This window comes from Triticum dicoccoides, chromosome 1A (genome assembly GCF_002162155.2).
Source record: "Triticum dicoccoides isolate Atlit2015 ecotype Zavitan chromosome 1A, WEW_v2.0, whole genome shotgun sequence".
Lineage (NCBI taxonomy): Eukaryota > Viridiplantae > Streptophyta > Magnoliopsida > Poales > Poaceae > Triticum > Triticum dicoccoides.
The window spans coordinates 145992293-146007468 of record NC_041380.1 but is presented as its reverse complement, the minus strand read 5'-3'; the positions used below and the strand labels follow the sequence as shown (position 1 = coordinate 146007468).

General features: G+C 44.2%; 1 pseudogene; it reads right to left on the bottom strand.

Annotated features, from left to right (window-relative positions):
- Positions 1-1686: 1686 nt before the first annotated feature.
- LOC119352295 lies at positions 1687-2812 on the bottom strand (annotated as a pseudogene).
- Positions 2813-15176: the final 12364 nt, after the last annotated feature.

Genomic DNA, 15176 nt, shown 5'->3' with positions numbered 1-15176 from the left:
AGTCACACAATCAGAGAGTCAAGCACACACACAGTCAAGCCACACAGAGTCAATCACACAAAGAGAGTCAAGCACACATAGAGTCACACAATCAGAGAGTCAAGCAAACACACGGTCAAGCCACACACAGTCACACACACACAAAATGGATCACTTGCACAAAAGAAACAAACATAGATAGGGGAACAAACATAAAGCTAATACATGCAAAGACCGAAGTAAAGTCAAAAAGCTATAAAGAATTTCCAGAACTTGAATGAGTAAACTGATTTCTCTAGAGGGGCGAGGGTGATCCAGATCTTCGTTCCTGAAAATAGGAAGCTAGTTAGAGGCTCATTAAGTGATTATCTTCAACAATACCCACAAGTGTGTAGGCATAGAGACGCATGCTTATTTATGTAGAATTTGGTCTGTAATTCAAATATTATGAGTGTACGCATACGGACATAAAAGAAATGTTAATGTATTCTTGTTCTACTTACTAGAGAAAGCAAGACGTGTAACATGAGCAACATTCTTATCGAAATTCTGGCTAAGGTAAGCCTTGCGACTTGATCACACCAGATGCTTTGCCGTGGTCAAGAGCAACCTTCAACAGTAATTCATTCCTAGTGCTAGTAAATTCAGCCTGCAGGGCAGAAACAATGTCAATACAAATCACCAGGCAAACCAAGCTTCTTACTTGTTGGGTCCAAATCAAGGAATTCTAGCTACCAAATAATTCAAGGTGGATGCAAGATGAAACCTCCAAACATCAGCCTCACTAGTGCACACCAGCTTATAAGCTCACGTATTGCGTTTGTATTATACAGAATAAACACACCAGCCTACCACCAGTCAAGTTCAAAATAATGTACTGATTAACCAAAGCTTATGATGACTTGCCAACAGTTTGAAAGTGAAATGCAGTCTAATGTTTATTCCATTTGTAAGTAGAACATGATGCAAGAAAAAACCCTAAAAGCAGAATTAATTCACTGGCCTGGGGTATGTAAAGCATCCACTTTTCACATATTGGGAATATGCACTAACACCAACTGCCATTATTCCCTTTACGTTCAGAACAAGGACGTTGGTATTTATAGGTAGTTCCTATTTTTCATATTATACATACTGGGTCATGTATTCTAAAATTGAAAAGAACCAATAAAGAATGGTTAATGTAGCCAACAGATGAAAGGCAGGTTAACTCACCGGGTGACGTGGATCGGCAAGCATGGGAAAGAGGCCTCTAACTATGAGTTATTTTCTTGCCTGCAGGAAGATAATGCAACAAATATGAGTTATAATAGTGGCACACTGCCAAACACCACAGACAAGTCTTGGTTCAACATAAGCAGTACTGTTTCTTATCGGGTAAAATTCTATAGTACTTCCTCCATCCTGAATTACTTGTCTTAGATTTGTCTAGATATGGATGTATTACATATGTGGTAATACATGTTAATTAGTGAGGCTAGTTGAACACCACTCTAAAAAGGTTACAAGGAAATAGGATGTTCACATACTTCAAATGCGCTTGTGAAGCTCCACTTCAATTGATATGTTTTTAGATCAGGAATGGCATGGTGGGCCTGTACTTGGCAATTCGCCTGCAGATACTCGATACGGCATAATATATGAATCAGTTTCTATTAAACTGGAAGATGAGGTGAAGCGCCTATAAGAAGAAATACTCCTTTTCTCCTATCCAGATGAGGTGAAGCAAATGATGACCAAAGCCTTAACTTTAATAGCAGCCCGCACCTAGCAAATAGGTAGTGAACTATTTTTAGACTTAAGTGTCACAAACTGATATTCAATCAATGGAAGACAGAAATTGTTCCCGTGTAAACACTAACAAAAGGTTGGAAAAGGAAAAGAAACAAAGTACGCACTGCAGAGGAAGCAATAGACTCCAAGTGGATCATGGGTTCTCCCACGTATTTCATGGTTTGCTTGAAGTACAAATCCTAGTTGAAGACCTTCTCAGCTTGTGATACAATTCATGAAAATATATCACCAACTATGAAGAGAGAAAAGGCAGGAAGGAGTTAATTTCCATTAGATTCCATTAGAGTGCCAAGGATATACTTGTTGAGAACACATTTAGGGGCTGTTCGGAAGAATAGTATTTATCTGTAACATTTTATTAGTATTGAAGTCTGATTTGAACTACAAAAGGGAACCTATCAACAAATGCCCTCCCAAACAGGCATGTGATTATCAAGAGAACATATAGACCTCCTAAAGAAAGTTCACCTTAGAACAAATTCTGCCTACCGTTGAAATAGTCTCAACTGGATACAACCCACGGAGAGACTCAGCACCAAGGAGAATGGCATCACTACCTGAACAAAACAATTATGATTCATGTTACAGCTTGTGTAGTTATAGTTTGTTTGGGTGCAGTAATGAGCAGCTGTACAGGATCACCAAAGTATAAGATATCTGCAAGATGCAAAAACTAACCATCGAGCACCGCATTTGCCACATCAGTTGCATCTGCACGAGTAGGCCTTAGGTTATCCGTCATACTGTCCACAATACAAGTAACAACAGCAGGTTTTCCAGCCATGTTGCACTTGTGCAGAGCAGACTTCTGAAATAAGAACACTTAAAGAACAAACAAAGTAGTACTCAATAGAGAAAAATACATGTTAATTACTATCAACGTTAGCAATATTTTCCAAATATGAAGTGCAAACAAACATGTGATATTCAACAAAATATCAATATAAAAAAATTCAATCTATTGGGAAAGATGGCACTGTGAAGTAGTACACTCTAAATATCGACATAGAGTTACTTACTTGCCGCACATCTTCTGCATGCCTTGTTTAAGAAAGAGAGGAAGTCAATCTTATTTGGAGCACACCATTTTTTTCATAACCTGAAAGTGGCGCATGCTCATAAAGTCATATAATGGGTTACAACAAGGAGCTCCAGTTTCACACAAAAAATAACAAGCAAGTCTAGTCGCCAAGTTAATACAAGGAGCAAGAGAGATTCTTGGGGGGAGTTCCTTACATCTTTATCCTTGTCAGACAGTGTAGGCATGTCGATATGGATCTGGGAGCAGTGCAATGTGAAGGCATAATAATCACAAAAAAGTTCAGAAAAAATAATACCAATACCAAAATTAGATACCAATCAACAAACAACAATCAATCAATTATAATAACCATGAACAAGCAGCAATCAATCGTGCCATATAAACATGTAATATCTCAAGGCAACAATCGGCCTACATGGTTTGTACCTTCTCAAGGCAATCAATCAAACAACAAACAACAATCCATCTCAAGGCAATCAATCAAACAACAAACAACAATCCATCTCAAGGAAATCAATCAAACAACAAACAGGAATCCATCTCAAGCCAATCAATCAAACAACAAACAACAATCCATCTCAAGCCAATCAATAAAACAACAAACAACAATCAATCAATCGTGCCATATGGGAACATAAAGAAAGCATGGTAACAATAAACAATTGAAAAGAATAGCATCAGAACAACGATAACAGGACTCTTTGCATCTAGGATGGGAGCACACACGCCTACCGGTAGAACAAGAATCGACATAGGGCTACCAAAGTATCACAAGGGCGCATGCGTTTGAGACCTGAAAATAACGGACGAACAACGCAGGTGATGGAACAGAGGAACCAATCTGACATTGCTCCAATTTCGAAAGCAGAACCGATCGATCCTGCAACCGTCACCCCGACGCAAACACGAAATGTAGAATCGTCAGATAACAGAAGCGCACGCACAAGTTTCTCAACATGCAGGATCGTCAGACAACAGAAGCGCATGCATTTCTCAAACAGAATTGTTAGCTCGCAAACCAGACTATGACCCAAACTGACAGACCGCTCGCTCGCTTCCTCCCAGAGTCGCAGGGACGGAGTGTTGGGGATCGTAGCAGAAATTTAAAATTTTCTACGCATCACCAAGATCAATCTATGGAGTAATAAAGCAACGAGGGGAAGGAGAGTGCATCTACATACCCTTGTAGATCGCTAAACGAAAGCGTTCATGTGAACGGGGTTGATGGAGTCGTACTCGTCGTGATCCAAATCACCGATGATCCTAGTGCCGAACGGACGGCACCTCGGCGTTCAACACACGTACAGCCCGGTGACGTCTCCTACGCCTTGATCCAGCAAGGGGAGAAGGAGAGGTTGGGGAAGACTCCATCCAGCAGCAGCACGACGGCATGGTGGTGAAGGAGGAGCGTGGTAATCCTACAGGGCTTCGCCAAGCACCGTAGGAGAAGAGGAGGACTTGGGAGAGGGGAAGGGCTGCGCCAGAACTTTTGGGGTGCGGATGCCCTCCCACCCCCCACATATATATAGGGGCAAGGGAGAGGGGGGCCGGCCCCCTCAGATCCAATCTGAGGAGGGGGCGGCGGCCAAGGGGGGTTGCCTTCCCCCCAAGGCAAGGGGGGCGCCCCCCCTTTAGGGTTACCCCAAACCCTAGGCGCATGGGCCCTAGGGGGGAGGCGCCCAGCCTACTAAGGGGCTGGTCCCTCTCCACATACAACCCATAGGGCCCTCCGGGGCAGGTGGACCCTCCCGGTGGACCCCGGAACCCCTCCGGTGGTCCCGGTACAATACCGGTAACCCCCGAATTATTCAGGTGACCGTATGATGACTTCCCATATATAAATCTTTACCTCCGGACCATTCCGGAACTCCTCATGACGTCCGGGATCTCATCCGGGACTCCGAACAACATTCGGTAACCGCATACATACTTTCCCTGTAACCCTAGCATCATCGAACCATAAGTGTGTAGACCCTACGGGCTCGGGAGTCATGCAGACATGGCCGAGACAACTCTTCGGTCAATAACCAACCGCTGGATCTGGATACCCATGTTGGCTCCCACATGCTCCACGATGATCTCATCGGATGAACCACGATGTCAAGGATTCAATCAATCCCGTATACAATTCCCTTTGTCTAGCGGTACGATACTTGCCCGAGATTCGATCGTCGGTATCCCGATACCTTGTTCAATCTCGTTACCGGCAAGTCTCTTTACTCGTTCCGTAACACATCATCCCGTGATCAACTCCTTGATCACATTGTGCACATTATGATGATGTCCTACCGAGTGGGTCCAGAGATACCTCTCTGTTTACACGGAGTGACAAATCCCAGTCTCGATTCGTGCCAACCCAATAGACACTTTCAGAGATACCTGTAGTGTACCTTTATAGCCACCCAGTTACGTTGTTACGTTTGGCACACCCAAAGCATTCCTACGGTATCTGAGAGTTGCACAATCTCATGGTCTAAGGAAATGATACTTGACATTAGAAAAGCTTTAGCATACGAACTACACGATCTTGTGCTAGGCTTAGGATTGGGTCTTGTCCATCACATCATTCTCCTAATGATGTGATCCCATTATCAACGACATCCAATGTCCATGGTCAGGAAACTGTAACCATCTATTGATCAACGAGCTAGTCAACTAGAGGCTTACTAGGGACATGGTGTTGTCTATTTATCCACACATGTATCTGAGTTTCCTATCAATACAATTCTAGCATGGATAATAAACGATTATCATGAACAATGCAATATAATATAATAATAACCAATTTATTATTGCCTCTAGGGCATATTTCCAACAGTCTCCCACTTGCACTAGAGTCAATAATCTAGTTCACATCGCCATGTGATTAACACTCACAGGTCACATCGCCATGTGACCAACATCCAAGAGTCTACTAGACTCAATGATCTAGTTCACATCACTATGTGATAAACACTCAAAGAGTTCTGGGTTTGATCATGTTATGCTTGTGAGAGAGGTTGTAGTCAACGGGTCTTGCCATATTCAGATCCCTATGTATTTCGCAAAACTTTATGTCATATCATCGATGCTGCTACCACGTTCCACTTGGAGCTATTCCAAATTGTTGCTCCATTATACGTATCCGGTATCTCTACTCAGAGCTATCCGGATAGGTGTTAAGCTTGCATCGACGTAACTCTTTATGTCGAACTCTTTATCACCTCCATAACCAAGAAACATTTCCTTATTCCTCTAAGGATAATTTTGACTGCTATCTGTCGATCCACTCCTAGATCACCTTTGTACCCTCTTGCCAGACATGTGGCAAGGCACACATCTGGTGCGGTACTCAGCATGGCATACCGTATATGGCCTATGACAAGAGCATAGGGGACGACCTTCGTCCTTCCTCTTTCTTCTGCCGTGGTCAATCTTTGAGTCTTACTCGACTTCACACCTTACAACTCAGGTAAGAACCCCTTCTTTGACTGATCTATTTTGAACTCCTTCAAAAACATGTCAAGGTGTGAGTTCATTGAAAGTATCATCAGGCGTCTTGATCTATCTCTATAGATCTTGATGCCCAATATGTAAGCAGCTTTATCCAGGTCTTCCTTTCAAAAACACTCTTCAAACAACCGTTTATGCTTTCTAGAAATTCTACATTATTTTGGATCAACAATATGTCATCCACATATACTTATCAGAAATGTTGTAGTGCTCCCACTCACTTTCTTGTAAATACAAGTTTCTAACAAACATTGTATAAACCTAAAAGCTTTGATCACTCCATCAAAGCATATATTCTGACTCCGAGATGCTTGCTCTAGTCCATAGAAGGATCGCTGGAGCCAGCATACCTTTTAGCATCCTTAGGATCGACAAAACTTTGATTGTATCACATACAACTCTTTCTTACAAAAACTTGGTAAGAAAACTTATTTTGACATCCATCTATAAGATTTCATAATCGAAAAATACAGCTAGTGCTAAGATGATTCCGACGGACTTAAGCATCGCTACGGGTGAGAAATTCTCATCGTAGTCAACTCCTTGAACCTGTGAAAAGACTTTTTCCCACAAGTCGAGCTTCATAGACGGTAACATTACCGCCCACGTCCGTCTTCTTCTTAAAGATCCATTTATCCCAATGGCTTGCCGATCATCGGGCAAGTCCACCAAAGTCCATACTTTGTTCTGATATATCGATCCTATCTCGGATTTCATGGCTTCTAACCATTTGTCGGAATACGGGCCCACCATCGCTTCTCCATAGCTCGTAGGTTCATTGTTGTCTAACAACATGATATCTAAGACAGGATTACCGTACCACTTAGGAGTAGTACATATCCTTGTCGACCTACGAGGTTCGATAGCAACTTGATCCGAAGCTTCATGATCACTATCATTAACTTCCTATTCAATAGACGTAGGCGCCACAGAAAACATCTTTCTGTGTTGCATCACTCTCTGGTTGAAGTAAAGGTTCGACAACCTCATCAAGTTCTATCTTCCTCCCACTCAATTCTTTTGAGAGAAACTCCTTCTCAAGAAAGGACCCGTTCTTAGCGACAAACAATTTGCCCTTGGATCTGAGATAGAAGGTATACCCTACTGTCACCTTTGGGTATCCTATGAAGATGTGTTTGTCCACTTTGGGTTCGAGCTTCTCCGGCTGAAGCCTTAAGCATCGCAGCCCCAAACATTAAGAAACAACAACTTTGGTTTCTTGCCAAACCAATGTTCATACGACGTCGTCTCAACGAACTTAGATGGTGTCCTATCTAAAGTGAATGCAGCTGTCTCTAACGCATAACCACAAAATAAAAACGGTAGATCGGTAAGAGACATCATAGATCGCACCATATCTCATATGGTTCAATTACGACATCCGGACACACACTTTATCTGTGGTGTTCCAGGTGGCTTCAACTGTGAAACAATTCCAAAATGTCTTAAGTGATTGCCAAACTCATAACTCAGAAATTCTCATCGATCAGATCGTAGGAATTTGATCTTCTTGTTATGATGGTTCTTAACTTCACTCTGAAATCACTTGAACTTTTCAAATGTTTCAGACTTGTGCTTCATTAAGTAAATATACCTATATCTACCCAAATCGTCAGTGAAGATGAGAAAATAGCGATATCCACCGCACGCTTCAATTCTCATTGGATCACACGCATCAGCATGCATGATTTCCAACAAGTCACTTGCCCGTTTCATTGTACCTGAAAACGGGGTCTTAGTCATCCTGCCCATGAGGCATGGCTCGCATGTGTCAAGCGATTCAAAATCAAGTGACTCCAAACATCCATCGATATGGAGTTTCTTCATGCATCTTACGCCAACATCACCTAAGGGGCAGTGCCACAAGAAAGTGCTACTATCATTATTAACTCTACATCTTTTGGCGCGAACATGTGTATTACCATGACCGAGATTCAATGAACCATTCACATAGGGTGCATGACCATGAAAGGTATTATCCATGTAAACAGAGTAACCATTATTCTCTAATTTAGATGAATAACCGTATTGCAATGAACATGATCTAATCATATTCATGCTCAACGTAGACACCTGATAACATTTATCTAGGTTCATTACTAATCCCGAAGGCAGATGGAGCGTGCGATGGTGATCTCATCAATCTTTGGAAACACTTCCAACACACATTGTCACCTCGCCCTTAGCCAGTCTCCGTTTAGTCCGTAGCTTTTGCTTCAAGTCACCAATAATAGCAACTGAACCGGTATCCAATACCCAGGTGCTACCAGGAGTACTAGCGAGGTACACATTAATAACACGTATATACTTTGTTGAAGTTGCCAGCCTTCTTATCTACCATGCATTTGGGGTAATTCCGCTACTAGTGACCGTTCCCCTTACAATGGAAGCACTTAGTCTCGGGTTTGGGTTCAACCTTGGGTTCCTTCACTTGAGCGGCAACTGGTTTGCCATCCATATGAAGTTTCCCTTCTAGCCCTTGCCCTTCTTGAAACCAGGGGTCTTGTTAAACCATCAACACTTGATGCTCCTTCTTGATTTCTACCTTTTGCGGTCTTAAGCACCGCGAACAGCTCCGGGATCAATTCCATCCCTTGCATGTCATAGTTCATCACGAAGATCTAGTAGCTTAGTGATAGTGTCTAGAGAACTCTATCAATCACTATCTTATCTGGAAGTTTAACTCCCACTTGATTTAAGTGATTGTAGCACCCAGACATTCTGAGCACATGCTCACTAGCTGAGCTATTCTCCTCCATCTTGTTGGCAAAAGAACTTGTCAGAGGTCTCATACCTCTCAACATGGGCATGAGCCTAAAATCCCAATTTCAGCTCTTGGAACATCTCATATGTTCTATGGCGTTCAAAACGTCATTGGAATCCCGATTCTAAGCCGTAAAGTATGGTGCACTAAACTATCAAGTAGTCATCAGGATGTGTCTGTCAGGTGTTCACAACATCCACAGATGACGTTGTAGGGGTTTGCACATCGAGCGGTGTATCAAAGACGTAAGCCTTCTGTGTAGCAGTGAGGACACTCCTCGGACTACGGACCTAGTCCGCATCATTGCTTACAATATCTTTCAACTTAATCTTTCTCTAGGAACGTATTGAAACAGGGAGCTACAACGTGAGCTATTTATCTACAACATATTTGCAAAGACAATTTAGACTATGTTCATGATAATTGAGTTCATCTAATCAAATTATTTAATGAACTCCCACTCAGATAGACATCCCTCTAGTCATCTAAGTGAAACATGATCCGAATCAACTAGGCCGTGTCCGATCATCACGTGAGACGGACTAGTCATCAACGGTGAACATCTCATGTTGATCGTATCTTCTATATGACTCATGTTCGACCTTTCGGTCTTCCGTGTTCCAAGGCCATGTCTGTACATGCTAGGCTCGTCAAGTCAAGTTAAGTGTATTGCGTGTGTAAATCTGGCTTACACCCGTTGTATTCGAACGTTAGAATCTATCACACCCGATCATCACGTGGTGCTTCGAAACAACGAACCTTCGCAATGGTGCACAGTTAGGGGGAACACTTTCCTTGAAATTATTGCGAGGGATCATCTTATTTAAGCTACCGTCATTCTAAGCAAATAAGATGTAAAACATGATAAACATCACATGCAATCAAATAGTGACATGATATGGCCAATATCATCTTGCTCCTTTTGATCTCCATCTTCGGGGCTCCATGATCATCGTTGTCACCGGCATGACACCATGATCTCCATCATCATGATCTCCATCATCGTGTCTTCTTGAAGTTGTCTCGTCATCTATTACTTCTACTACTATGGCTAACGCTTTAGCAATGAAGTAAAGTAATTACATGACGTTTATGTTGACACGCAGGTCATAAATAAATTAAGACAACTCCTATGGCTCCTGCCGGTTGTCATACTCATCGACATGCAAGTCGTGATTCCTATTACAAGAACATGATCAATCTCATACATCACATATATCATTCATCACATCCTTTTGGCCATATCACATCACAAGGCATATGCTGCAAAAACAAGTTAGACGTCCTCTAATTGTTGTTGCAAGTTTTTACGTGGCTGCTATAGGTTTCTAGCAAGAACGTTTCTTACCTACGCGAAAACCACAACATGATATGCCAATTTCTATTTACCCTTCATAAGGACCCTTTTCATCGAATCCGATCCAACTAAAGTGGGAGAGACAGACACCCGCTAGCCACCTTATGCAACTAGTGCATGTCAGTCGGTGGAACCAGTCTCACCTAAGCATACGTGTAAGGTCGGTCCGGGCCGCTTCATCCCACGATGCCGCCGAATCAAGATAAGACTAGTAACGGCAAGTAAATTGACAATATCGACGCCCACAACTACTTTGTGTTCTACTCGTGCATAGAAACTACGCATAGACCTAGCTCATGATGCCACTGTTGGGGATCGTAGCAGAAATTTAAAATTTTCTACGCATCACCAAGATCAATCTATGGAGTAATCAAGCAACGAGGGGAAGGAGAGTGCATCTACATACCCTTGTAGATTGCTAAGCAGAAGCGTTCAAGTGAACGGGGTTGATGGAGTCATACTCGTCGTGATCCAAATCACCGATGATCCTAGTGCCGAACGGACGGCACCTCCGCGTTCAACACACGTACAGCCCGATGATGTCTCCTACGCCTTGATCCAGCAAGGGGAGGAGGAGAGGTTGGGGAAGACTCCATCCAGCAGCAGCACGACGGCATGGTGGTGAAGGAGGAGCGTGGTAATCCTGAAGGGCTTCGTCAAGCACCGTAGGAGAAGAGGAGGACTTGGGAGAGGGGAAGGGCTGCGCCAGAACTTTTGGGGTGCGGCTGCCCTCCCACCCTCACATATATATAGGGGCAAGGGATAGGGGGCCGGCCCCCTCAGATCCAATCTGAGGAGGGGGCAGCGGCCAAGGGGGGTTGCCTTCCCCCCAAGGCAAGGGGGGCGCCCCCCCTTTAGGGTTCCCCCAAACCCTAGGCGCATGGGCCCTAGGGGGAGAGGCGCCCAGCCCACTAAGGGGCTGCTCCCTCTCCACATACAGCCCATAGGGCCCTCCGGGGCAGGTGGACACCCGGAACCCCTCCGGTGGTCCCGGTACAATACCGGTAACCCCCGAATTATTCTGGTGACCGTATGATGACTTCCCATATATAAATCTTTACCTCCGGACCATTCCGGAACTCCTCGTGATGTCCGGGATCTCATCCGGGACTCCGAACAACATTCGGTAACCGCGTACATACTTTCCCTATAACCCTAGCGTCATCGAACCTTAAGTGTGTAGACCCTATGGGCTCGGGAGTCATGCAGACATGGCCGAGACAACTCTCCGGTCAATAACCAACAGCGGGATATGGATACCCATGTTGGCTCCCACATGCTCCACGATGATCTCATCTAATGAACCACGATTTCAAGGATTCAATCAATCCCATATACAATTCCCTTTGTCTAGCGGTACGATACTTGACCGAGATTCGATCATCGGTATCCCGATACCTTGTTCAATCTCGTTACCGGCAAGTCTCTTTACTCGTTCCGTAACACATCATCCCGTGATCAACTCCTTCATCACATTGTGCACATTATGATGATGTCCTACCGAGTGGGCCCAGAGATACCTCTCCGTTTACACGAAGTGACAAATCCCAGTCTCGCTTCGTGCCAACCCAACAGACACTTTCAAAGATACCTGTTGTGTACCTTTATAGCCACCCAGTTACGTTGTGACGTTTGGCACACCCAAAGCATTCCTATGGTATCCGGGAGTTGCACAATCTCATGGTCTAAGGAAATGATACTTGACATTAGAAAAGCTTTAGCATAAGAACTACACGATCTTGTGCCAGGCTTAGGATTGGGTCTTGTCCATCACATCATTCTCCTAATGATGTGATCTCGTTATCAACGACATCCGATGTCCATGGTCAGGAAACCATAACCATCTATTGATCAACGAGCTAGTCAACTAGAGGCTTACTAGGGACATGGTGTTGTCTATTTATCCACACATGTATCTGAGTTTCCGATCAATACAATTCTAGCATGGATAATAAACAATTATCATGAACAATGAAATATAATATAATAATAACCAATTTATTATTGCCTCTAGGGCATATTTCCAACACGGAGAACCCTGACGAGATGGCCCCAAGAACACGCGATAGCATCAGGGCAACGATGAGGACGAGCAAAATCATATCAGAAGCGCTTCTAAACGGGCGACGGAGAGGATGAGCAAATCAAACCAGATTTCCATCTATATGGACGAATCGAGGACGAGCATAACCAATCAAATCATACGCGCTTCAGAATAGATGAATCAAGGATGAGCAAAATGAAACAAATCAGACACGATTCTTCTACTCTAAACGATGGACGAATCGAGCGTGGACGAGCAACATAGAAACAGAGGCGGGAGGAGGAGGTGCAAGAATCGAGGACAAATTGCCTCATCAGATGCGAGACAAGAAGAGGCAAGAACCGAGGATGAGTCGCCTCACCGGACGCGAGAGGAGGAGAGGCACGAGTCGAGGACGAGCGTGCACAGCTGGCGCATGACGCTGGTGCCCCCGTCGCCGGTCACCCGCCACTTGGCCGAGCCTCGCGGGGCAAGGCCCGGGTGACCGACCGCGTCCTTGGGGAGTGGCGCGGACCCGCAGGCGGAGAGGGAGCAGGGCACGAGCGGGCGAGTGGATTTGGAATCGGAGGTCAGCACTGAGACCAGCATGCGGAGGTACAGCCAAAGGGCGCGGCCCGGCCGAACTGAGGATGAATGAAGGAGGCGAGAGGCGCGGCCCGGATGGAGAGAGGAGGAGCAGACCGGCCAAAGGGTGGAGCTTTATAGCCAGGGTAGAGGCGGTGGCGGCGGGCAGAGCCTTGTCCTTGCTGGATATGAAAGGTATGTTTTTTCGGGACAAGGATATGAAAGGTAAGTGGAGCTGGTTGGTTTGTTGGGGCTGGATCGGATCCGGAGCAGGGGTCGGCGGCGGCGCTTCTCGAGTTTTCTAGACAGCTGATGCCCGTGCATGTCGTTGCCGTGTCTTTCCTTTTCTTTTAAATGAGCGGTGAAAACAAATGTGCTCTTTTTAGAGCTCAAAACAAATGCTACCACTACCCCAAAGAAAAGAATGCCACGTTCATATATGCACCGGGAACTAAAACATTCGATGTACCCATTTCTCTAACACCAACTTAAGTGTAAATATTTTTTGTCCGGTATCCGAGTTGATCGAGAACTCGTCTCGCCCGCTCTAGCTTCTGCCGCTTGCCTCCCCTTCATCGCCTCCCCTCCCCTCCCCCCGCTGAACAAAGTTCGGTCAATGTAGGCGGTGGCGGGTCGTTTCTCCCCTCCACTTGCCCCCATCTAGTTTGACCATCACGGGTGGCTGCATCAGTCAGTGGGTAAGTCGCTGCGGCACATGGAGGTGTGGATCCAGACTTTGTGGCTGATGTTGGGCTAGGAGTGAAAAGAGATGCCTTTTAATCCCCCTACTGGGGTGGGTGCACCATGATGTGGGCGCGTGGTGATGACTTGGACATGGATGTCGGGGTGGCGACATCGTATGGTAGTCCACATGTTTGGCTCTTCGGCAGTAAACATTGCAGCGGCGGTGACTCTCCATCTTGGTCGTGTGACGACAGGACGGGTAGAGGCGGGTGGCTCAGGCGTCTTCTCTGTCTTTGCAGTGGTGATGCTCCAATCTGGATCTATGAGATATGTCCTCGCCGAGCTTGTCCTGTTGACCTCGTGGTGACACGGGTGAGTTGCTGAGCCAAAGCTCTGTGCCTTGGTGGATGTCGCTATCTTCCTAAAGACGCCCTTGTGGTTCTCTTTTCCATGTCAGGGCTCCAGGTGAAGATCTTTGTTTGTTGCGGACTCGGTAGCGATGATGCTTTGTGTCATGCTCCCTGCCGAGGGCGTTGTCGTGGAGCTTAGATGTGCTAGGGCATAGTGTGGTGTTTTTCTCTCCTTTCTTTTTTTTCCTTTTTCAGAATCGATGAACCTTTTCTCAAAATTGATGAAATTTTTTTAGTTTTTCTAAAAAATTCAAATTGAACTATTTTCAAACTCTATGAATTTTTAAATTTAATTAAGTTTTTTTTTCAAATTTGATGAACCTTTTTTTCAAATTCAATGGCTTTTTTCAAAATCGATGAACTTTTTTCATTTATTGTGAACTTTTTCCAACATTGATGAGCTTTTTTTCAAATTCAATGAATTTTTTCCGATTCAATGAAAATTTTGAAAATCAATTAATTTTTAAAAAGATATGTGAACTCTTTTTTTCAAATTCGATAAGGTTTTTGTAATTCATTATTTTTTAAGTTTTTTATTTTTTTTCAAAAACCATGAACATTCGGGACCCAAGGAGCAACGGTCTGTTATGCGCCAAAGTGGTATGGCATGTGATTCTTTAATTTCTTCTTTCTTTGCCGTTCTTTCATGTCGCATGCCTTTGCATTCCAAGGGTACCTCTCCGTAAGATCATCACCTGAATGAAAAACAAAGGGATGCTCTGAGTAGGCCGGACATTTTTTTGGGGTGCAACAACAGGTTATATTGAATTACTCATGAGGATCATAGTGTGTATGAATACATCCTAGAAGAAAAGCAGGGGCGTAATTCATCCAGATACATCTTCTATGATCCTCACCAGCTTGTTTGGCACACCCGTTGCCGCTTCATTTGCTTCTCGATTGATATGGGCAATGGAGCAAGATTGAAAACTGGAGCTTACCTCCTAAATCTCATAGCATATGTATGCCAGGGCTGCTCTTGAAAAACTTGCCTCATTTAGCATTCACACAACATCTCGAGCATCAGTTTTGATGATCATCTTGAT